Genomic DNA, 23,632 nt, shown 5'->3' with positions numbered 1-23,632 from the left:
TTAAAACCGATTCCAAAGGTCGGGTAAAAAAGCAACGCAAATTAGGAATTCCTCAGGCACACAGATGGATTGAGGAAGTAAACCGTAGGGAACAAAAGAACAATTCAAAAACAATGTTTTTAGATAAGGAGGACAATAACTTAGTAATAGCATCGGCCCCTCCGCCTCCCTTACCAGAATATTAAGCAAGTGAATAGGTTAGTCCACCCCCACGATATCCTGTTAAGACTGAAAATAGAGACATTGTGAAAGTAAAACCATTTATTAGAGATCCCATCGGGACCAGGTCTCGAACACCGGCAGGTAACTCAAATGAAAGCATTGAGTTATATCAAATGGTTAAGAATTCACGATCTATGAGTGAAGAAGAAATATGTCCACTTATAGCAGTACCTAATCCTCAGGCAGGTCAAGATGATCAGGACCCAACTATTTTAGTGTATAGACCCTGGACTCCGGAAGATATCCAGAAAGCCACTGAGGGAATTCCCCATCCAAATGTTAATTTTAGAAAATTCTCAGAAGATTTACAAGGAATGAGGCTGAGTTATAACTTAAACGGAGAAGAGGTAGAAAAAGTAGTTAGACAAATTGTGGGACCAGATTGGCACATTAGTGGCAACTGGAATCCCCATGACGCTGCACACAGGCCCTTCCCACATAGCAGCGCAGAACTAGACAACAGAGTAAAAGGTCTCTCAGACAGCATCTCTGAAAAATGGAAGCCTAGGGCATCCAACAAGAAGGTGAAACTATTGACTGGTATTATGCCAGATTATTAGAATGTTTTAATAACCACTGTGGAATGCAGGTTCCTGAAGATCAAACACAAGATTCCCCATATGAACAGCAGTTAAAGAATGCATTTTTAAAAGGCAGTATTGCACCCATAAGCAGTTTTATTACAAAACACATGGTAGACCATCGTACAAGCAGGTTACAATCATTACTTGAATATGCTAGGCAAAAAGAAAAAGAAAGCTCAAGTATTTTCTGTAGAAGATGGAGCAGAAGTTTATGTAGTACAGTCCGGGAAAAAGGGTAAGAAAAATGCACAGGGAAACAATCTGATCAGCGATCAGAAGACTATGAAGGGCGAAAGAAAAGGGGTGAATGTTTCAAATGCGGTAAAAAGGGACATTTGGCAAGGGATTGCAGGAAAAATAAGAAGGCAACCACGGAAGACAAGGAGAGTGAGGACTGACTATATGGTAGTCAGGAATCACTAGAAGGGGATAGCAGAGAATGGACAGAAGAGAATGTGATAGAGGGGGTAGAGGATGTGACAGAAGAGATAGAGGAAGTGCAAGAAGTTAGTGACAGTGAAGAAAATGAAATATTAGACCTAGCTTTATTGAGCCTGGAGCTCTATTTAGCAGACATGAAACCAGAAGTTACACTCTTGGTAGAAGGGAGGGAAGTCAAATTCTTGTGCGACTCAGGGGCATCACGAACCCTGATACATCCCTCCAAACTGCCAGAAAACAGAGTCACCTGATTACATACTGGTAAAAGCAGCTAATGGACAGTTGTATCGGGAGCCCCTCTCCCGTGATATTGCAATAACTGATCCAGTTTCAGGATTGACTCAGAAAAGCAAAATTGTTGTTTCTGCAAAATGCCCAGTAAACCTCTTGGGCAGAGACCTCATGCAGCTATTTGGTATAGCAGTAGTCCCAACCATGCAGTGTATAGAAGCACAGCGACAAATTGATACCTTTGCAGTGCAATCGGAGGGTGAAATATTTTATTGGTACAGCCAGGACTTGGTTACGACTGGTCCAGGGACTGTGACCGAAGAATTAATGAATGTAGCCATCAGCAAGTTCTCCTCCCTTGAAATTGATAAGCAACATTTGTTGCACTGTACCCTGTATTATTGTAACACACCAGGACCTGATAAGGAATAGGAGCAAAAATTGTTTAAAAACCATGCAAACAGATTGATATTACGTAACTTGTACTGGGACACAGAGGGGAACAGTGTAGCCAGCTGTTCATTACCCCAGGAGTTCTTTACACTTTATAAATCTAATTGATTACCACATGTTAGTTTAACCAAGGACAAAAACAAAGAATGGGCAGACCTAGGAGAAAAAGTCACGAAATAGGAGAAACAGACAGAATTAGAACTGTCAGAACAGGGAATACAAATACAGAAGTTGAACTGGATAACTCAGACCCACCCAGCCGTACACTTGCAGTCTAGCAAGGACAGCTGATTAGCACTCCTATTAAAGGAGGAAGAGAATGCCTTACAAAATATACCAGAGACTCTCTGGTCAACAGGAAAATCAGATGTAGGACTTATTCGTACAGCGGGACCAGTAACTATCACGCCAAAGTCAGCATTTAGACCACAGAAAAGACAGTATCCCTTAAGAAAAGATGCAGAGGCAGGAATCAAACCTATCATAGCAGCTTTACTTAAGGAAGGGGTGCTGGTGGAATCTCCCGATTCACCATGTAACACACCCTGATTTCCTGTCAAAAAAGCAAATGGAGAATGGCGTATGGTCCAAGATTTACAAGCTGTAAATGACGCAGTAATACAAAGGGCACCTACGGTGCCAGAACCACACACCCTGTTGAATGATTTAAAACCTCAACAGAAGTATTTTTCTGTGGTAGACATCAGCAATGCGTTCTTTTCGATACCGATACACCCTGACAGCCAGTATTGGTTTGCATTCACATTTCAGGGGAAAAGGTATACATATACGCGACTACCACAGGGATATTGTGAAAGTCCAACAATATTCTCACAAGAAATGGCAAGCAACTTGGCGGGATTTACCCCACACCAAGGGGCAGTCAGATTTTACTTTATGTTGATGACATCTTGCTGGCGGCCCCCACCCAGCAAGATTGTTAAGATACCATAGTGCTATTACGATTTTTAGCCGCTGAAGGACATAAGATAAACAGAAATAAACTGCAGCTTTGGAAAAAACAAGTCAAATACCTAGGATATGTGATATCCAAGGAAGGTAGAACATTAGATAAGGACAGAAAAGTAGCAATTTTGCAAGCACCAAAACCCACTACCAAGAAGGAAATGATGTCCTTCCTGGGTACAACTAATTTTTGCCGGAGTTGGATTCCAAACTATGCCTTGGAATCTGCACCTCTGACTGACCTGATATATAAAAGGCCTATGGCAGCACAGGATTTGTTACAATGGACACCAGAGGCAGAATCTGCTTTCTGCAAACTGAAATAGTTAATAGCGTCCTCATTAGTTTTAGGATTACCAAACTACCATAAACGTTTTTTCCAAACTGTAGATTGTAAGCAAGGTTATATGACATCAGTATTAACACAACAGCATGGGGACAAGCAACGCCCCATTGCTTACTATTCATCACAACTAGACCCAGTGGCACGGTCCTTACCCCACTGTGTACAAGCAGTAGTTGCAGCTGCAATGGCAGTACAGACTTCGGCCTCAGTAGTTTTATTCCACCCTCTCACTTTGAGAGTGCCTCATGCAGTCGCGATTATTTTACTGCAAGAGAAAGTAGCATATCTTTCCCCTGTTAGGTATCTTTCCTGTATGACTATATTGTTGAGCCAACCTCATATGACAATTGAACGATGCACGACTTTGAACCCTTCTACCTTGCTCCCAACCCCTGCAGACGGCACACCACACTGCTGCCTGCAGGTAATTGAGCAAAAGACACTACCTAGAAAAGATCTCACGGATGTCCCCTTGGATGATGCTGAAGTGACATACTAAGTGGATGGTTCGTGCAAAAGGGGTCCTGCAGGACAGAACCTAGTAGGATATGCAGTAGTTTCTGACACTGAGATTATAGAAGCAAAACCTTTACCACACAACTTATCTGCACAGGCAGCAGAACTGATTGCCTTGACACGGGCATGTACCTTAGCAAAGGGTAAAAATGTAAACATTTTTACTGACAGCCAGTACACTTTTTCTACTGTACACGTTTTTGCGCAACAGTGGAAAAAACGAGGAATGATAACATCTACTGGCAAACCTATCAATCATACACAGTTTATTTTAGATATTTTATAATCTATTCAGTTACCTCAGAAAGTAGCTATTTGTAAATGCACAGCTAACACCAAGCAACAAGATAGGATTTCAAAAGGTAATGCGAGAGCTGATACAGCTGCAAAACAAGCAGCTTCAGAAGTATTTCTTTTAAATGAGGAACTACAACCCTCTGAGATTTTAGACCTAGAAATGTTAAAAACAATGCAGACACTCACTACGCAAGCTGAAAAACAAAGATGGGTAAAACGAGGAGCAATTCTCGAAAAGGGGCTGTACATCTCTAAAGAAGGGAAACAGATACTACCATCTAATTTGTTTAGATATGCAGCTTTGTTGAGCCATGGGCAGTGCCATGTCTCAACAGGGGGGATGGTAAAGCTGGTGAACCAGGTGTTCACAACGTACGGATTTACAAACTACTCTAAAAAATTTTGTTTGATGTGCCAAATTTGTAACAAACATCATGCACAAGGGGCGTTAAAGCCCAAGCAAGGGAGTTTCCCTAAACCACCATATCCGTTTCACACTATCTGTATGGATTTCATAGAATTGAACAAAAGTGAAAATAAGAAGTATTGTCTTGTCATTGTAGATATGTTTTCCAGATGGGTGGAAGCCTTTCCAACCAAAAATCCAGATGCAACTACGGTGGCAAAAGTTGACAAAGAAATCATCCCTAGATTCTGCATTCCGGAAAGGATCTACAGTGACAACGGTACACACTTTGTAAACCAAACCATACAGCAGTTAAGTAAGCATTTTGGCATTTCTTTAAAAAATCATTGTGCATACCATCCACAATCTGCAGGGCTAGTTGAGAGGTATAATGGAATATTAAAGAATAAATTAAGAAAATTAATAGCTGAAACAGGAAAGAATTGGCTGTATTGTTTGCCCCTGGCACTGTTGAGCATGAGAACTGTTCCGACTGCAAAAGGATCGACTCCTTTTGAAAAACTGTTTGGAAGGGCTTATTATACACCCCAGTGGAAACTTCTCATGTCGGCAGACCAGGAAGCTGACTATACACTAGCTGAATACATGAGAAATTTGTTGAATTCTAAACATCTGTTGCAGTCAAATTCTGTTTCAGATAAAGAATAAACCGAAACATCAGAACTGGCAGTGATCCCAGGGGACTGGGTTTGTGTGAAAAATATTAAGAAGAAAAACTGGACATCACCAAGGTGGGAAGGTCCATACCAGATGCTTCTTTCAACACCCACTGCAGTCAAAATCGCAGAGCGAGCCTTGTGGATCCACCTGATGCACTGCAAACTAGTTAAGAACTTTGAACTAGACAAAAATCTTACCTCTCCATTGGGGCCCTCAGCACAAAGTCTGGCTACAAAGGGGGGGGTCAGATCAATAGGACTGATCCGTCTCAACCCCAGTGAAGAAACCATTGGTGCTGAAGGTCCTATTAGGGCAGAGAGTAAGATCACATGTCAAAAGCAAATATGATAGAATCCAGAAAAATCCAAATAAAACTACTCGGGAGAGTCGGAGAAAACAGGAATGCAGAACAACCATTTCCTCAGAAGTATTGCATAATCATCCTGTTAACTGTACTAGTGACAATAATCTTTTTGTTGTGGCCATTCCTTTTCCCAGCCACACAAACTTAACTGAATAAACGTGGAGAGTTGCACGCAGAGTGGCACCCAAACTTCAACACTTACCAGGCAATCAAATATGTGTATGTTTCGAATTGCTGGATTTGCACAGCTTTGCCAACAGCATACGGGGGGTTATTGTTAACTTCAGTCCCCCTAGGAGCCAACAAGACCTGGGAAAATTTAGTCTATGATGCACCAAATGTTACATCACAAGATAAAGTAGCATTGCACTTGTCTGTTCGACAGAAGGGGACTGTGTGTTTTTACAAAAATGATACAGTTCAGGTGGGGTTGAAGCAATTGCAATGTGACTGTTCCCTATAGATGCTACAATAAAACTGATAACACAGGTTCCTATTGCAACACAAGCTACGATTCATTTTTTGAACTGATGCATAGGACAACTGATGAAGTAAGACATAATCCTGATCTTTATAAACAACTGATTATAGTTGACAAAAAAATGTTTCATCCAGAACCAGAACATAGTAAAGTTACTACCAAAGTAGAAGACTGTTATTCTGTATGTGGTAGGAAAGCATACAAGTGGTTACCTGAGAAATGGTCCGGCAGCTGTTATTTGGGGTACCTGGTTCCGGCCATACGACACACAGCAGTTTTGCCTCAGGGGAAAATTCGAAATGTTCGACAAGAACTCAAGAAGCCTGTCAATCCAGTGGGGCAGATCAATGCGGGCTGGAAAAACCATCATGCTGTGGGCCTAGGGAAAAATGGACTGTCGCATATGGACTTGGGTGATACCATCATCTCATGGGCAGGTGTACTGCCAGCATATGGAGCAAAGAAATCAATCTGGGAACTGAGAAAAAGTACAGTTTTGTACCTACCATAAATGTAGATGTTCGAGGATCCACATTGCTGCAGTCCTAACTATTGGGTAGTCCGCTGTCCAGTCGGCCCGAATACCAAAGTATATGGCTGACGTCGGTCAGGGCGCATTAGACTGACGTCAGTACGTCAGGGTACTAATGCGCATGACCGACGTCATATCCTCAGTCTTTTCTTGCCCCAGATGTCAGAAGACCCTGAAAAGATAAGGCCAAAAACCAAAAACTCCCAAAATACCTGCACCAAAAAATATATATATATATACCATATATACACAATCAGCAGAATATAACCTCACCTACACAACCACCCCTAAACACAGAGGGGAAGGAGGGAGGGTAAATTGGACTGCAGCAATGTGGATCCTCGAACATCTACATTTATGGTAGGTACAAAACTGTACTATGTTCTTCATTCCACATTGCTGCAGTCCTAACTATTGGGTAGAATCCCAAAGCAGAGGTAAGGGAGGCTGGCAAATCATAAGGAAGCAGGAACTGACAACATGCCTTGCAAAATAGCTGTGGCAAAACCAGCCCTAGACTTAGAGTAGAGAGGAAGGTGATAATGCTTAGAGAAAGTATGCACTGAACTCCAAGTAGCTGCCTCCAAAATATCCTTAGTTGCCACCCCCCTCAGAAATGCTGTGGAAGTGGCAGTAGCCCTAGTGGAATGAGGCCTAATCCCAGCTGGAATCTCCTTGCCATGATGGGAATAACAAAAAGTAATGCAACACCCAATCCACCTAGAAATAGTTTGTTTTGACACAGGCTTGCCCTTTGAACTCAAAGCAAAAGAAACAAACAACTGCTGAGACTGCCTAAAATCCTTAGTCCTGCTCAAATAATAACGCAATAGCCTGTGTACATCTAAAGTGTGCAAAATCTTTTCCCCTTTATTTTGGGGATCTGCATAAAAGGTAGGCAAATGAATAGTTTGGTTTAAAGCCACACTAGAAACCACCTTAGGCATAAAGGAAGGATTAGTACGAAAGATACCCTATCCTTATGAAAAATCAAAAAGGCTCCACTGCCATAAGGGCCTGCAACTCAGAAACCCTTCTTGCAGAAGTAATGGCCAACAAAAAGCAGTCTTCCATGACAAGTATTTCAATTCAGCAGTAGCCGAGGCTCAAAAGGTTGTAGAGTAAGTTTCTCCAACACAAAATTGAGATCCCAAGCAGGAGTAGGAGCTCTACGTGGGGTCTTATATTCTTTGCCCTCTAAGAAATTGCTTGAACAAAGGATGCGAAAACAATGGTGGGTCACAATCATAGTGAGCTGAAATTGCTGCAGCATGAATCTTAATGGAAGAGAAAGACAAACCTTTGTCCAGTAACTCAGTAAGATATTGAAGAGCCACACTCAAATTTGGCTCAGTAATCTCCAAATTGTTTGCTGCACTCCAAAACAAAAATCTCTTCCATTTTTCTGCGTACACTTTCCTTGTACTAGGTCTTCTGGCTTCCATAATCACATTTAAAACTTGTTGAGGAAGCTGAGACCTGCTGTCTTTCAAAACAGAATATGCCAGGCTGTTAGATGTAGAGAGTGAAGCTTGACATTGAGCAGATGACCGTCCCTCTGAGACAACAGGTGTGGAATCAAGGGTAAAGGCCATGGAGGCTTCCTTACCAGACTCCTCAGTAATGGGTACCAGTGCTGCCGAGGCCAATCTGGAGCTATTAAAATCATCCTTGGCTTGTCTTGTCTGACCTTTAGAAGCACCTTTGGAAGAAGAGGCAGAGGTGGAAAGGCATACACATGAAGATTTTTCCAACTGAAAGAAAGAGCATCCAATTTCCAAGCTGTGTGATGAAATCCCTTCGTGCAAAACTTTGGCAGCTGGTGGTTTAGTGGAGAAGCGAACAGATCTATGTCTGGAGTTCCCCATGACACTGTCAATTTTTGAAATACATGAAGATCCAGTTTCCACTCGTGGGGATCCATGATTTGTCTGCTTAATACATCTGCTAAGGAGTTCTGTGCTACCGGCAGAAACCTTGCCTGAAGAGTTAGTTGCAGACTGAGCGCAGTCTCCCATAAAATCATTGCTTGTCTGCACAATGGGTAAGAATGTGTTCCCCCTTGTTTGTTGATGTACCACATGACAGTTGTGTTGTCTGTTAGAATCAACACCTGCCCTGGAAGAAGTAACTCCTTGAAAGCAATTAATGCAAACTGAACTGCTAACATCTCTTTCATGTTGATATGTAGATGCTGTAGTCTGGCAGGCCACTTGTCTTGTATCCACTTTCCATTTAGATGAGCTCCCCAAGCAATATCTGAGGCATCTGTCGTTAGAATCTGACTTGCCTCTGGCCGGGTCACAGAGAGTCCCTTGTTTAGGTGACATTCCTGAGCCCACCACAAAAATTCCTTTTGAATGCAAGGTATTATTTGAATGACAGTGTCCAAATCCTGGCAGTGCTGTGTCCACAGATTTTGAGATACCATTGTAGCTTCCTCATATGCAGTTTGGCATTGGGAAGCACCAGAATACAAGATGCCATGAACCCTAAGGCTTGAAGGACTGTCCTTGCAGTCAGCCCGGACTGAAGAGATAGATGATGGAAGTAACTGGAAAGATTCTTTTGTTTGTCCGGGGTTAAAAGGCCATCTGGGCTGCTGTATTCAGTCTCACACCCAGAAAGCACATGTCTTGAGAGGGTACTAGACTGGACTTTATTTCGTTCACAGAATACCCTAGGCATCTTAGCACTGCTATGACATATTCCAGATGCTGTAGAAGATCTTCTTTTCTTGAGCCAGAATCAGGCAGTCGTCCAAGTAAGGATAGATTTGAATTCCTTTTAGCCTGAAGTAAGCTATCACTGGAGCCAGAACCTTTGTGAATACTCTGGGCAGTAGATAAGCCAAAGGGCAATGCAGAGAACTGATAATGAGAATTTCCAGCTCGAAAACGCAGATACTTCCTGCAACTTAGTCTTATTGGCACATGAAGGTAAGCTTCCTTGAGATCTAAAGTTACCATCCAGTGATCTTTGCCCAGCAGAGGTAAAAGCTGTTGTAACGTCAACATTTTGAACTTGGGAATGTCCAGATAAGTGTTGAGGATAGATAAATCCAGAATTGGTCTCCACGTGTTCCCCTTCTTTGGTACTAGGAACAGGCGAGAATAAAATCCTAGGCCCCTTTCCGGCACAGGAACTGACTGAATGGCCCCTATTTGGAGCAACAGAGAAATTTGCTTGTGAGCCTCTGTTCTTTGAAGAGGAGGAATGTCCGGCATGCCTTTGAAAGGAGGCAAGGTATGGAAATAAAACCTGTAACCGTGGTGAATAATATCCAGAACCCATCTGTCTTGGGTAATTAAATCCCAATTTTCTTTGAAAAGAGACAGCCTTCCTCCCAAAGGTGCTGCCAGGCGAGAACGTACTGGCAGCGGAAAAGGCAGGTCATTGGGTCTGCTTACGAAAGGACTGACCCCTGCCCTCACCAGAAGTCTGAGCAGGGGAACTCCCTGTCCTAGGCCTAAAATAACCCTGAGCTCTGCCCCTACCACGTCTAGACCTACCCCTAGACTGGGAATCATAAGCAGGATAAGTCCATCCCTTAGTAGGCCAATTTCTACTAAACTTGGAGGCTGCACCTGCAAAAAATCTTTAACAGTTTGCATAGACTTAGCCTTGTCCTCCATTTTCTTCAAAACTGCTTCCACAGGCGAACCAAACAACACATCAGACTGTAAAGGAGCGTCCAAAATCCTTGTCTTAACATGCTCAGCTAAATTCTGATCTCTCAGCCAGGCGTGCCTACGAAGAACAGAACCAGTGGCAGCCACCCTGGAGGAGGCCTGCACAGCATCAAAACCACACTGCAAGGAATGTTTACCCACCTGTTCAGACACATGAACTAAATCCTGCAACTCTGTACACTCAATACCTTCAGCCAGAGCATCCACCTTAGATTTCAGCTGTGAAAGAAGATAATTCTGATATTTTAACATGTGAAACTAACAATTCAACGCCCTCATGGCTAAAGTGGAAGAAGTGTACACTTTCTTTCCCCATCTATCCAAAGCCCTTGCCTCTTTATCAGGAGGGACAGGATTTTTAACAACTGAGGCCTTCACACCTTTAGGCCCCTGAGAGACAGTTTCTGGGTCTGCCCTAGGACTCTTAAAAAGATACTTATGAGCTTCAGGCACCCTATAATACCTATCCGGTTTAACTGGGGCAGGAGGCAAAGAATCAGGATTCAGGGAAGCCTCTGCAAACACATCTTCCACCACATTCAAAACAGGAGGTATAGCTAAAGGCCTATGCTGGGGTAAAGACAAGAATTCCCTAAGCCTTTTCCTGGAATCAGAGAAATCTTGACCTTCCCATTTAAAATGCTCCCTCATGGAATGCAGAGTCTCTGAAAATGAAAAATCCTCAGGAGGAGAAGCAGAAGGAGTAGAATCATCCACATCAGAATCCGAATAAGGAGGGTACTCCTGCAAGTCTTCAGCCGAAGACTCCGAAGCCTCCGAGCATTGCTCAAAACTCTCAAACTCAGGTTCCACCCTAGGCCTCTTATCAGGAGGGGGCATAGAACCCTAATCATAGTAATCAAATCCTCTGCCATTTTAAGCATATGTTTCTTAGGCAAAGATCCTGAAGCACTAGGAGAAACCCCCACAGAAGCTAAACTTGGCCCGCCTCAAAGAAGCCTTGGAAACTGAAGGGAGGCTCTAACCACCTTAGGAAGAGAGGGAAGAACAGCCACCTGAGAAGCCCCCTCAGCCTGGCCTACTTCCTGAGAGGATACATCCTGTAACAGTAAAGTCTCTCCTGAGACTCCAAAGAGACACCTGGCAAAACCTCCGGCTCCACTGAGCCTTCCAAAGAACCGACGTCTGGGACTGTCGGTTCCTCCACCCTAGGCTTTGCTGCTTAATCTTTGCGTTTTTTAGCCGAAGCCGGCGTCGGAGCATCCGACGGCATTTTATAATTACAACGCTTCCCAAACACTAACCTGGCACAGTCTAACCTTCTTTTAATTGTGCGTTTGTTAAATCTAGCACAAGAGCGGCATCCAACAACGTCGTGCTCAGGCCCTAAACAAGGTATACACAAAGTATGGTAATCCCTATGAGGTATCGGTTTCCCACAAGAAATACAGTTATTCATTTTTTCTGACATCCGGTTAAATACTGAGGCAAGAAAAAACCAAAATATTCCCCAACGGGGTACTTAGCCAACTTTGATTCGGTCTGAAACTCTGACTTCAGAAACTTTCAGAACGCCAACCTGCACTCGCAAAATTGCTTCTGCATCGGACCATGCGGCAAAAAAGACTGAGGATATGACGTCGGTCATGCGCATTAGTACCCTGACGTACTGACGTCAGTCTAATGCGCCCTGACCGACGTCAGCCATATACTTTGGTATTCGGGCCGACTGGACAGCGGACTACCCAATAGTTAGGACTGCAGCAATGTGGAATGAAGAACATCTGTCTAAACTTCTCGAAATAATGAGCAATGCAACCTTTTCCGCTCTAGAATTGGTGACTGATGAACCGACTGCCATGAGAACTGTAGTGCTTCAAAACCGCATGGCTCTCGACTTCACCTTAGTGGCAAGAGGAGGTACATGCGCTTTAATCCAGGACTGCTGTTCGTATATTCTTGACCACAAACACGAGATAGACGATCACCTTGAGGTAATTAAGCAAGTGTCGGCTATGACCTAGCCAGGACCAAATCCATTGATGGACTTTTTCCAGAGATTGTTTGGGGGGTGGGGCAGTATCCTGATGAACATCCCGATTGCCATCTGTGTAGGAATGATCCTACTGGTGGGAATTAGTTTGCTGCTGCATCCCCTTGCATGAAAAGACTGATTAAAGACTTTATAGACATGTCAGTTTCAGAAACCTTATACCAAGGTACTGAACTTGAAGAATTGTTGAAAAATTGAAAATGCTTTCATAAGTTTAAACTGAATGACTCTCTTAACTGCAAATCCTGAGTAGGAAGAGGTTAGGGGAAGAAAAACTGTTTATGCTTATTTTGAAAGAAGAATAAAAGTATTAAAAGGGGGGAAATGTTAGAAAAATATGTATTAGTAATATGCATGCTTAGTGCATTTGAGGTTTAAAAGGGTTAATACATTTATTCTGTTCACACTGCATGAATCTGCACAAGCTACTAGAGACATTCCAATCCTGTTATGTCATGAAAATATGAGCAGCTATGATCTGCTTATGCTTTGGAAATTAACAGGAAAGCATTTGATTTCTGCTAATGTCATGAAAATAATAAGGGTTTCATTTCTACTAGTGTCATGAGACTTAAAGAGTTATTGATTTTCTGCTTATGCCGTGAGAAAGTACACAGCTGCTGAAGCTATTGATAATGAAAACAAAGGCTGCTTGAAAGTATAAACCGTAGTCAACATTACTTGTACCTAAGCTAGAAATATACCTTGAAATGTAATATATATATTAGAACTGCACAACTGAAAAATAGAAAGTTTGTAGTGGGCTAAAAATAAGCCCCATGACCACGTTTGTTTTTCTAAAATGTTTTTTATAATCCAGTCATGTCAGTAGGAAATCCAAGTAACATTTTCTATGTAACACACAGTGAGTTTTAAATCTGAACATGTCAGCAGGAAATCTAAGTAACATTTTCTGTAGAGTAATACAGAAAGCTGTGTCTAACTACGCCAACCATAGAAAAGTAACATTTCATAGAACTGTATAAAAGTAGCATACTGCTCACTAGTAATTTAGACAAATCCTGTATCTGCATGTTTTGTCTCCTTGCTGCAAGTAATAAAGGGTGCCATACTTGAACCTTATGTGAATTGGTCTTTGAATTTTTTTCCTTTGACACTTGTGTATAATCTAAGGTTAATAAGCAGTCCCCCAATCTCATATCTAAAGGTCGGAATAAAAGAAAAACCTCTTTTTAAAAGACTAACATGATTTACAGTAATCATAAAGTCCGAATAGTTATAAATGTTAAAATCATAGTCACCCTGTAGCTTAAAATTTGTTGCAATATTAGTACAGTCAACATCAAAGTATTCCTCAACATTACAACGATAAATATTGCAAGAAAACACTAACAGACGCATCATTTTGCATATTGTCATCAAGCATTAAAGTGGAGTCTAATTATTGTAATTCTCCTGAATGTTGTGCCATTGATTGTAACACATTTGATGTGGACCCCCCCCCCCATCCCCTCCCCTTTGTTGATAATTCTGTCATCTCAGGGGTCTCAGATCTGCATAATTCTGATATTGTGCCCAGTTCCTTAACTGGTCTGGGCTCCTCAATGGTGGCGCATTGTCTAAAAAAAGTGTCATTATTTTCACGCATCTGTTTGCACAACCTCCAGTTCATCACTGGAAACTCTATTTGCCTCATTATTTGAACGGTCTCCACTCATATTTGCTTCTCTTCTTTGAGAAAGGTATGCCCTCTTTTCTTTACATTCAATTGTGTCTCTAGTAATTTTCTTTTGCTTTCTCTCCAAACCATTTTTGACAAGTTTGTCCACATCCACAACATTTTTATCAAAGCTTGCCAATAAATCATTAAAAAAGCTGTGTTTTAAAGTTACTTTTAAGTTTGATTAGTTTGGCAGTGTTATCACGGATAATTATCTGCATTAAATCCATACCCGTTTGATCATATAGTACAAACGAATCCTCAAATGCTTCCATACTTTCCTGAATACCCACAGGAAGTTTGAAAAATCTGAGTCCCCTCGGCACCTGGTTTAACTCAATAGAGCATTCCAAAAAGGCATTATCCATCTGAAGAGATTTAAATTTTCTGGTTAACTTCTCAAAAAGTTGAAGGTGGGAATTGAAATTACCAAAACTCATACCTTGTTCCAAGAGTAACCCACTAGCCAGTATTGGAGGGGCTAATAATGTCTCCAAATCAGGTAGTGCAACTGCCAAGACTGGTTCCTGGCATATATTGACATTACATGTAAGAATACATTGGACAAATTACCTTACATTCTTAAAGATTCATGGCAGTGCTTGGATTACATAAGGAATGCTAATGTGGATCTTAGTGAGAAATATTGTTTTGTAACAGATGCCATCAATTTATTTTCTGCGATCCCCTACCAGATCGGGTTGGATATGTTTTGTAGTAGTTTGGGTAAAGACAGTGAATTTCATCAAGTAAAGAGAAGTTTATTGGTAGAATTAATGGAGATTGTATTACTTAATAATTTCATACTGTTTGATGGTGAATATTATAAACAGACAACCGGGGTTGCGATGGGAGCCAGGTGTGCACCAACTTATGCCAATTTGTTGCTGGCTGACTGGGAACAGCAATTTGTGTTCAAATCAGAATACAAGTCCAAAATTATGATATATTTGGATGATATTCTCATCTTACGGAAGGGCTCTAAGCCTGATCTTGAGGAATTCATTGGCTATTTGACCGAGACAACAGAGTTTCTTAAGTTTACAAGTTATACTGACATGGAACTGAGTTTTGGAATATTCAGTCATATAAAGATGATGGTCAAATTCATTCAAATATTTTTCATAAAAAAATAAAGTAATTCTTTTTTACACTATGATAGTTGCCATCCTGACTATCAAAAGAAAAATGTGGTCAAGGGGCAGATGATACGGATGTCCAGATTAGTAAGTCAGGAAGCCTGTTTTAGGGTTGAAATAACAAATTTGACAGACATGTTTAGGAATAGAGGATATCCGACAGATTTACTATATCAGTTTAGTAAAGAGATTGAGAAGAGAAGAACTAGTGATTTTATGCCTAGTCTCTTGGACAACAGAAATCATGGTAAAGCCAGTGTTTATTCACACCCCAAGGATATAGCATAATAAGACTTGACCGACCAAAACGTAAAGGTGGTGGAGTAGCAATTCTTTTTAAGAATCAGCTTAATATCTCTACTCTTCCAGCCTATCCTACCCCAGATTGCAAAGTAGAAGCCATCATAACAAAACTCCAAATAAACACCAAGAAATCCCTTTACATTATCTGCATCTACTTACCACCAGGAAACAATATACCCATACTAGAACCCTTTCTCAGCTGGGTATCTACTACTTACCCCCAAGAAACTATAATTCTAGGTGACATCAATGTTGACTGGAACACTATCAATGCAGATAATCCTTCCTCTCATATGAACCTATATGGTTTCACCCAGACTATTACTTCAACCACTAGAATCAACAAGCCTAACAATAAAGAGAGTATTTTAGACTGGATGCTCATAAACAAAATCAAACACGCCTACAAAGCAGGAACCCTGCCTGATGATATAAGTGATCATGCTTTAACCTTTATTACTAGAGAAAGAACTGATTTCCCAAACCCCTAACATTCAAAAATACGCTCTACTAAAAATTTTAACATAGACCTATTTCAAAATGAACTCAGCAAATGCAACTGGAGCCCCTGAAATCTCTTCCCTTGAAAATGCAGTATCATACTTTAATACCACTTTTTATCCATTCTCAACAAACATGCTCCTGAACGCACCATCAGAATGAAACCCAATATTGCCCCATGGCTCTCTAAAGAAACTAAAAGCTAATTCTCCAGAAATAAAGTCTGGGCGAAATGGAGAAACCATAGAAATTCCCTTGACCTTCTTCATTTCCGCCAACTTAGAAACTCGACTAAAAAAGCAATAATTACTGACAAAAAAACCTACTACTGCAAACTTCAACAAACGCATCATAACAACCCCAAACAGTTTTGGTCATCTATAAATAGACTCCTCTCCCCAGGAACATCCAAAACTCCCACCCCTCTCAATGCCGACCCAGATACTCCCCACCTCACTGCAAATGCTTTCAACTCGTTTTTTACTGACACTATTCTATCACTAGCTAAACAACTTAGCACTAATAACTCCAGCCCACTTATAAACCAAAGACAGCCTTCAAATAACTTTAAAATACAACCTATTCCTACATCTTTCATCTCTAGACTTATCCACAAACTGAAGCCTTGTACCCCTTCTGCTGACAAGCTCCCTTCACTTTTTCTCCAAAAAGCTGCCAAAGAAATTGCATATCCAGTATCTATACTTATAAACAGGACAATCCAAGAAGGAACCATCCCAGACATCTGGAAAATATCCCATATTATCCCTTTACATAAAGGTGGAAACTCCATTGAGTACTCAAACTATAGACCAATTGCCCTCCTTTCTCCCTTAGCAAAAATAATGGAAAAATGTATTCACCAACAACTTTTACAGCATCTCTCAAAACAACATAATAGCAAACTGTCAACACGGTTTCAGACCACATCACAGTACTACCACTGCTCTCCTATCATTTGTAGATACTATCAACAGGAACCGCAACAACAACCTTCTCTCTTCTGCTCTTTTCATTGACCTCTCTAAAGCTTTCGATATGGTCAACCACTCCATTTTAATTAACACTCTTACATCCCTCTCCTTTGATAATCTTGCCATTAACTGGTTTACATCCTACCTTGGCAATAGACAGCAAGCAGTTCGTTGGGAAAACCAAATTTCCTCACTCACACCCGTTTCCATCGGTGTACCTCAGGGCTCCATTCCAGGACCTCTTCTCTTCTCCCTGTTCATCAATGATCTTCACTTAGCAATTCCTCAATCTACCTGCATTCAATATGCAGATGACTCCACCTATCTGCTCTGCTTCATCTCCTAATGAACTTTCATCTATTACTCAAAATGTCTTCAACACTGTAGAAACTTGGTTCACCAGACGCAACCTCCTCCTCAATGCCAAAAACTAAACTTCTCCTTTCTCTCCTAGCACTAGGTCCACCCCCTTGGACTTCACCATCTCCTCAAATAATGCCACTCTCATTGCTCCTGATCCAACAACAAAATGATTAGGAATAACAATTGATAACAACCTCTCCTTTGACCAGCATATCAACAACACCATTAAAACAGTCAATAGAAAAATAGGAAGCCTATATAGAATTAAACCTTTCCTAACATCATCATCCAGAGCCAAGATTGCCCACTCTCATCTTTTGTCTACTCTTCTTTATGCCTCACCAACTTTTACTAACCTTCAGAAAGCCAACCTTAACAAACTGGCTACTTGCTACAACAACATTGCCCGTTTTGCCACTAGTAACCCTTTTAGAACTCATCACTGTATTAACTTGAAACTTCTAGGCTGGCTTGAACTACAAAACCTTCTGTTAATCCCTCAACTCACTATTGCCCATAAAATCTTATACCAACCAATCAAAACCCTATTCTAACTAAACTATTAATCACTTATAACAACCTAAACTCCCTTCGCTCAAACAGTAAACTAATGGCTACTATACCAAAGACTTATAATTCTGACGGTGACTCCGTCTTCAATAATACTGTAGGAACGAACTGGAAACTGCTTCCTAGCAACATAACACTTACTACATCTCTGCCTCTCTTAAACACAAAATCAAAGATTACTTCCAAAGCCACTGGCTCTGTTCCTGTTCAAAACCTGACTAATCCTTTACCTCCTCTGCTTTCCTACTACTCTGCACTTTCCTACTACTTTACTTTCCTCTCTCTTACTGTATCTGCTTCAGTCTACCTCCTTTAGAGTATTTTGTTTCTTCTTTCCTCTATGCTAATCTCTCACAACTTTCCCTTCTCTTTTCTTATACTGCTTCCTTCCTCCTCTCCTATTTTAGTGCTTCTCTTTCTCCTTCTGTTACTAAGATTAGTTCTTTAATATTATTAATCATTTTTGCTCTCTGTTTTGTGCCTTGTTCTTGATGTTATTTCAGCTACTTAATGTTATTTTTAGAAATGTGATACTCTCTTTGTATATATCTGTTATTGGGTACTATATTTTTTATTTGTCTTTTCATCTATGATGATTTTGTCCATTTGCTTGTCTATTGTAACGTTTTTTGTTCAAATTTATGTGGAGCTTTTCTCCCCGGGCCTCTACTGAAAATGGAAATGTATCCAGCTAGACTAGCCCGGTCAACAAATGTAAAATAAATAAATAAATATGATAACAACCCCAGTCAGAATTATTCCTCTGGTATGGTTAGGCAGTTTAACCCAAGGGTAACAGTTAGGAATATTATATACACTGTATGGGACAGCGTTTTTACTCAAGAAATAAAATAAATAATAGGGTCAGTCCCAAGTTTTATTAACAGCAGAGGTTTTAACTTAAAAGATTTGTTAGAGAAAAGTTCTGGGAATTTTGATCAGAGTCTCACAGATGAGCAAATGAGGTACATGTAGTGTTTGCAAATTTATCAATGATGGACCATATGTACAGATTCACAGTTACAAGAGAACATTAAAATGTCCAGGACATTGTAACTGTAATACAAACATGGTTATCTATGTGGCTACATGCTTATCATGTATGGCATTTTCTGTAGGGCTGACTACAAGGAAATTAAGACTTTGTATACTGGAGTATAACTGGGACATTAAAAATAAAAAAAAAACTACTAATGCCCTATTTACTCATAGTAAGAATTGTTCTAATTTTGGTGGGGATCTTAAAATCTTACTAGAAGTGAGAGAGTGTTTATGGCAGCTGCCCCTTGATGCATCAAATGCCCCTTGTTATTAATGACAGTATCTCTACAGCTTGTGTATTAAAATATAAATCTCAGTTTTTATAATATATATATAGTATAACTTATATGTTCTAGCCAGTGGTCACCCACTTATATGAAAGTGTTTGTTATCCCCGGGATTCATGAAGCTTGCGCCAGGCGTAGCGTAGGCGGTATAATGCCAAATATGGCCGCCGAGCGATTCAGGTACGATCCAATTCCACGTGCACTACTGGCGTATGCCAGAACTGCACAGCCCTCAGCTTAGGTATGCTAATCATCCCATGCGCAGTGTCGCACCATGCAAATGAAGGCATATAGCGATTCATGAAGTGGTGCAGGCGTAGCGTAAGCCCACAGAAATGTAAACCAAAAAACACGGTTTACATTTTTCCAAACAGAACATCGGAGCTATGGAAGCGGAACAGACTCATGTATTACAAAGTTAACATATGCCAATGGCTAAATACACAGCCAATGGCATAAGAAAAGATGCACAACACCTAAAAAACAACATTTACTGTCATGTCCACAGTAATGCACAGTACAACCGCAGGGCATGTGTGCGCAAACTGGGACACAAAGAAAATATATACAAATGTCATAAAATCACAATGTAATACAAATCAGGATTTCACCATAATATGCAATGGTATGCATGGTACACCACAACCAAGGTGCAAGGGTTGCTAAGGGTCTGCGACAGTGTTCGGCGCGCTAACTATGAATTAATAGTCAATGCCATGCAAATGAGGCAGGTAATACTGAATCGCAAACGTCCCGCTGGATGAAGGATGTACCATACGGCGCAGCACTATAACACCGAGGAGTGGCACAGAGGTGATACAGGATATCAGCAGAGGGGTGTGCCACCGTAGCTGTAAGCACATTGGAGCAATGGAAATCTGGCCTGGCCGTTGCGAAGCAAATCTGCAGGACAGGTGTGGGGAGGTAGGTATAGAATCGTTTAGCTGAGAGCACATATGGTGCCCGAAAGCGCATGTGTACGGGGATGAAAACGTGCCCAAAACCCGGTAAGTGGATGCACGCGCCGCGAACAATATCACGAACAGGAAGGTCAGGGGAAGAAAAGAAGGAAATGCCGCAGTAGGGTAACTGGAGAACAACTGAGCAATTAACACCTATCAACTCACGGCGGCCAACAGACGGCAGCTGATAAGTCTGCTTGCAGAAACCTACAAAACAGGATAGGGGAGGCATTGGATTGCAAAGAAAGGAGGGGAGGCATCGGATTGCAAAGATAGGAGAACTGTCATAGCAGAGCAAAGCAAACCTACAGTAGACCGGCAATAGAACACATTACGCAAGATAAGCCAGGTCTAGGAAAGAACAAATGAAAGCAAGCTGCTGGATGTATGCCAGAAAATGGTAGGTGAAATGTGCAGAAATGTAAAGGGAAGGGCAAGAGGTAATCCACGGCAGCCAAATGTAATGCAACACCAAAGGTACCACAGTAGTAGTTCCTGTAGTAAATCACATAAGATACCCTGTAGCTACGATCGTACATACAAACCCTATGACACCATCGGTGTTCACAGCACAATAGTATAAAGTGTGAAAGCACCCTACACACACCTGTGTATTCCCAAACACTGCACCATAGGTGTAAACACACGGGGAACTTTTAAATTGTACATGTTGGGAGCTGCCATAGCTGTGATTCATCACCATGTGTTAAGAGACTGACGGTGTTTTAGAGGATGATGCCGACAACCACCGCAGGCCCCGGAGGAGGAGAAGCATGTTCAGACCAAGGGTAACCTACCAGGGGCTACATGATCTGGAGATAGTAGAGCGTTACAGGGTGGACAGGGACATCTTACAGCAAATAGTGGAGCTGTGCCGGATACATCTGAGAACCAGAAACAGAGGGGAACCCATCCCAGTGGACATGAAGGTATGTGTAAGCTTGCGAATACTAGCCACAGGTACCTTTCAAAGGCCAACTGGAGATATAATGGGGATCTCACAGGTATCAGCATCCAGGGTACTACACCAGTTCCTGGATGCCATGTTACCACATGCCAATGAGCATATATACTTCCCCCGAACTCAGGAGGAGTTGGCCAGCAATATGCGTCACTTCCACCGTGTGGCACACTACCCGGAAGCACTGGGTGTGATAGACTGCAAGCACATACATATCAAGTCACCAGCCAGTGAGCATGGTAGGCGCTACATAAACTGCAAGGGATTCCACTCCATCAACTGCCAGGTCGTGTGCAATGCCCAGGGCATTATCATGGATGTGTGTGCTGGCAGCCCTGGAAGCTACCATGACTCCATATCTGGCATGCCTCACAGCTGTATCAGGTATTTGTCAGGGGGGACATCCCACATGGCCACCTTGTGGGGGATGATGGCTATGCACTGGAGCCGTGGATGAGGACTCCCATCAGAAATGCGCACACACCCATGCAAGAACGCTATAATGAGGCACACGCACAAACCATCATAGAGCGTGTGTTCGGGATGCTGAAATCACGGTTCCGTTGCTTGGACACATCTGGTGGAGCCTTGCAGTCCTCTCCAGGCACGAGTGCCCACACCTTCATAGTATGTGCCATGCTATATATGATCCTGCGGAAACAGCTGCAGCAGGGACAAAATGGTGAAGGCCCTCATAGCCCACCACAATTGCCAAGGCCATCAAAGGCACAGAGGGATTCAGACCACGAACACACTGTGCCAGCCCCAGTAGGCAGACGGAGGCGTGCCCAATATGCCTATGCCTTGGCAAAGAGGGAACGTATAGCACATACTCTGACAGTGTAGGCCCCTACGGACTGCCACACCTCTCCACCTGCACACACAGTAAAATGGATGGCGCACACACACAACCACCTGTAAATTGTAATGTATAGGTGGCCCACTGTGTGAATCCTACATAGGCAGCCCTCAAACATTGTACACAGAACAGCTATTGGAACATGGAATGTCAACACCTGAACAGTACATGCGCCTATCAGCATATGTTGGTGCTGTGTGTATAGGTTCCCAGGTACATCTGTAGGTACACGCCCGATTGTCAGAGGCCATACACCAAACGAGGCAAACAGTGTCTGCTGTCGCCAGAACATCGAGTAACCAACTGTCGCTTAGTGGAGCAGAGGCAATCGCAGGATCACATGTGTGTAAGCACTGTTCTGCACACACACACTGCACGGATTCCCTGCTGCGTTAATGAGGGGCTCCACATAATGTAATCATGGATGTTGTGTCAAGGCATGGGGTGTACCCATGACAGGTATTAGTCACCCCAGCATGCTCCACCTACGGTCGTTTGAAGGTGTAGCACATTATCGTGTGTGGCTCACTGTGATATACATACCCAATGCCGGAGCACATCCAGTAAACATCACATGGACATACCTTTAACTGGAGTCATCAATATGTAAACTAACTGAGTTACCCATGTGAGTGCAGTATGTAGTAACAGCTGTAGTATACTCCACATACAAAACGACATAACACGTGTACAAATCCCTGATGGCCAAGTGGTAAATGCAGTGACCGTCGTGCATGTTCCCAGTCCCACGTCCTGCAAGGGATGTAACTTAATCCCGAAGGCATGAGTAATGCACGGCGGATGCAGGTCATCAGATCATGTTTAGCACACGTTAGCGGGAATATGCATTGCCCACTGCTGGTAAGCGTCGTTTAAATATGACTATACGGATATGCGAGAAACAGGGCTAAGCTTCTCAGAATATCGCGCAGATCACGGTCAATGATGTCCAGAACAGGTGAAACCAGCATTATTCACCCCTGTACTAATAGCGCCTGCTCTGAAGGGTAAAATGACCAGTGCCAGGAGTAGAACACGCAATCATGTATACAATCACCTAACACTATGGTAACCAAGTTGTACCTACGATAGGGTTGCCACCTTTTCAAATGACCAATGTGGGACATACGTCAGATTTCTGCAGGCCGACACATACACCCGGCCAGTACAAAAATCAGAACTTCACTTTTTTGCCTAGATAAAAGCCTATTCTTGTAATGTTTTAGTTACTTATTCTGTTTCTTATAGCATTTAGGTGGTTCAGATACAGAATAACTGTTTTATGCAACTATTACATAAACTATAGGAAATAATTTTGTCCTAAAATCTCAGGGCATTTGCCATTTTTACAAATATTTTGCAGGACACAACTGCCCAAAGAGGGACTGTCCCTCGCAAAGTGGGACAGGTAGTAACCCTAACCTATGGCAGGTGTGTAATGTGACAGGTACAGACACAAACGTGCGGAGTCCAGGAAACAGTATACACCGACAAGTACACAATGAAAGGTGTAGCTTGCCTGTCACTTTCCCTGTCAGAGATGTATATATATATATATATATATATATATATATATATATATATATATATTACAGATAGAAAGGGCGATAGAGTGATATATGTTGATATATATGGATTCACCTATATCTGCAAATATATAGATCAACGACATTCATAAAACCCTGGAGGTACAAATAAATAGGATACCGCCAACTATGCAATGTGTCACATACTGACACGCCTAACCACGAGGCTGAAATACCGA

General features: G+C 41.9%; 1 protein-coding gene across 1 annotated transcript in view; it reads right to left on the bottom strand.

The window, feature by feature from the left end:
• Positions 1-23,632, bottom strand: part of TBC1D8B (TBC1 domain family member 8B) — a gene marked incomplete in the record, with an annotated part of 1,684,663 nt that overhangs the window by 957,955 nt on the left and 703,076 nt on the right.

The sequence above is a fragment of the Protopterus annectens genome, chromosome 15.part0 (genome assembly GCF_019279795.1).
Source record: "Protopterus annectens isolate FY-2018-M chromosome 15.part0, PAN1.0, whole genome shotgun sequence".
NCBI lineage: Eukaryota > Metazoa > Chordata > Ceratodontiformes > Protopteridae > Protopterus > Protopterus annectens.
This window is presented reverse-complemented; position numbering and strand designations above follow the sequence as displayed.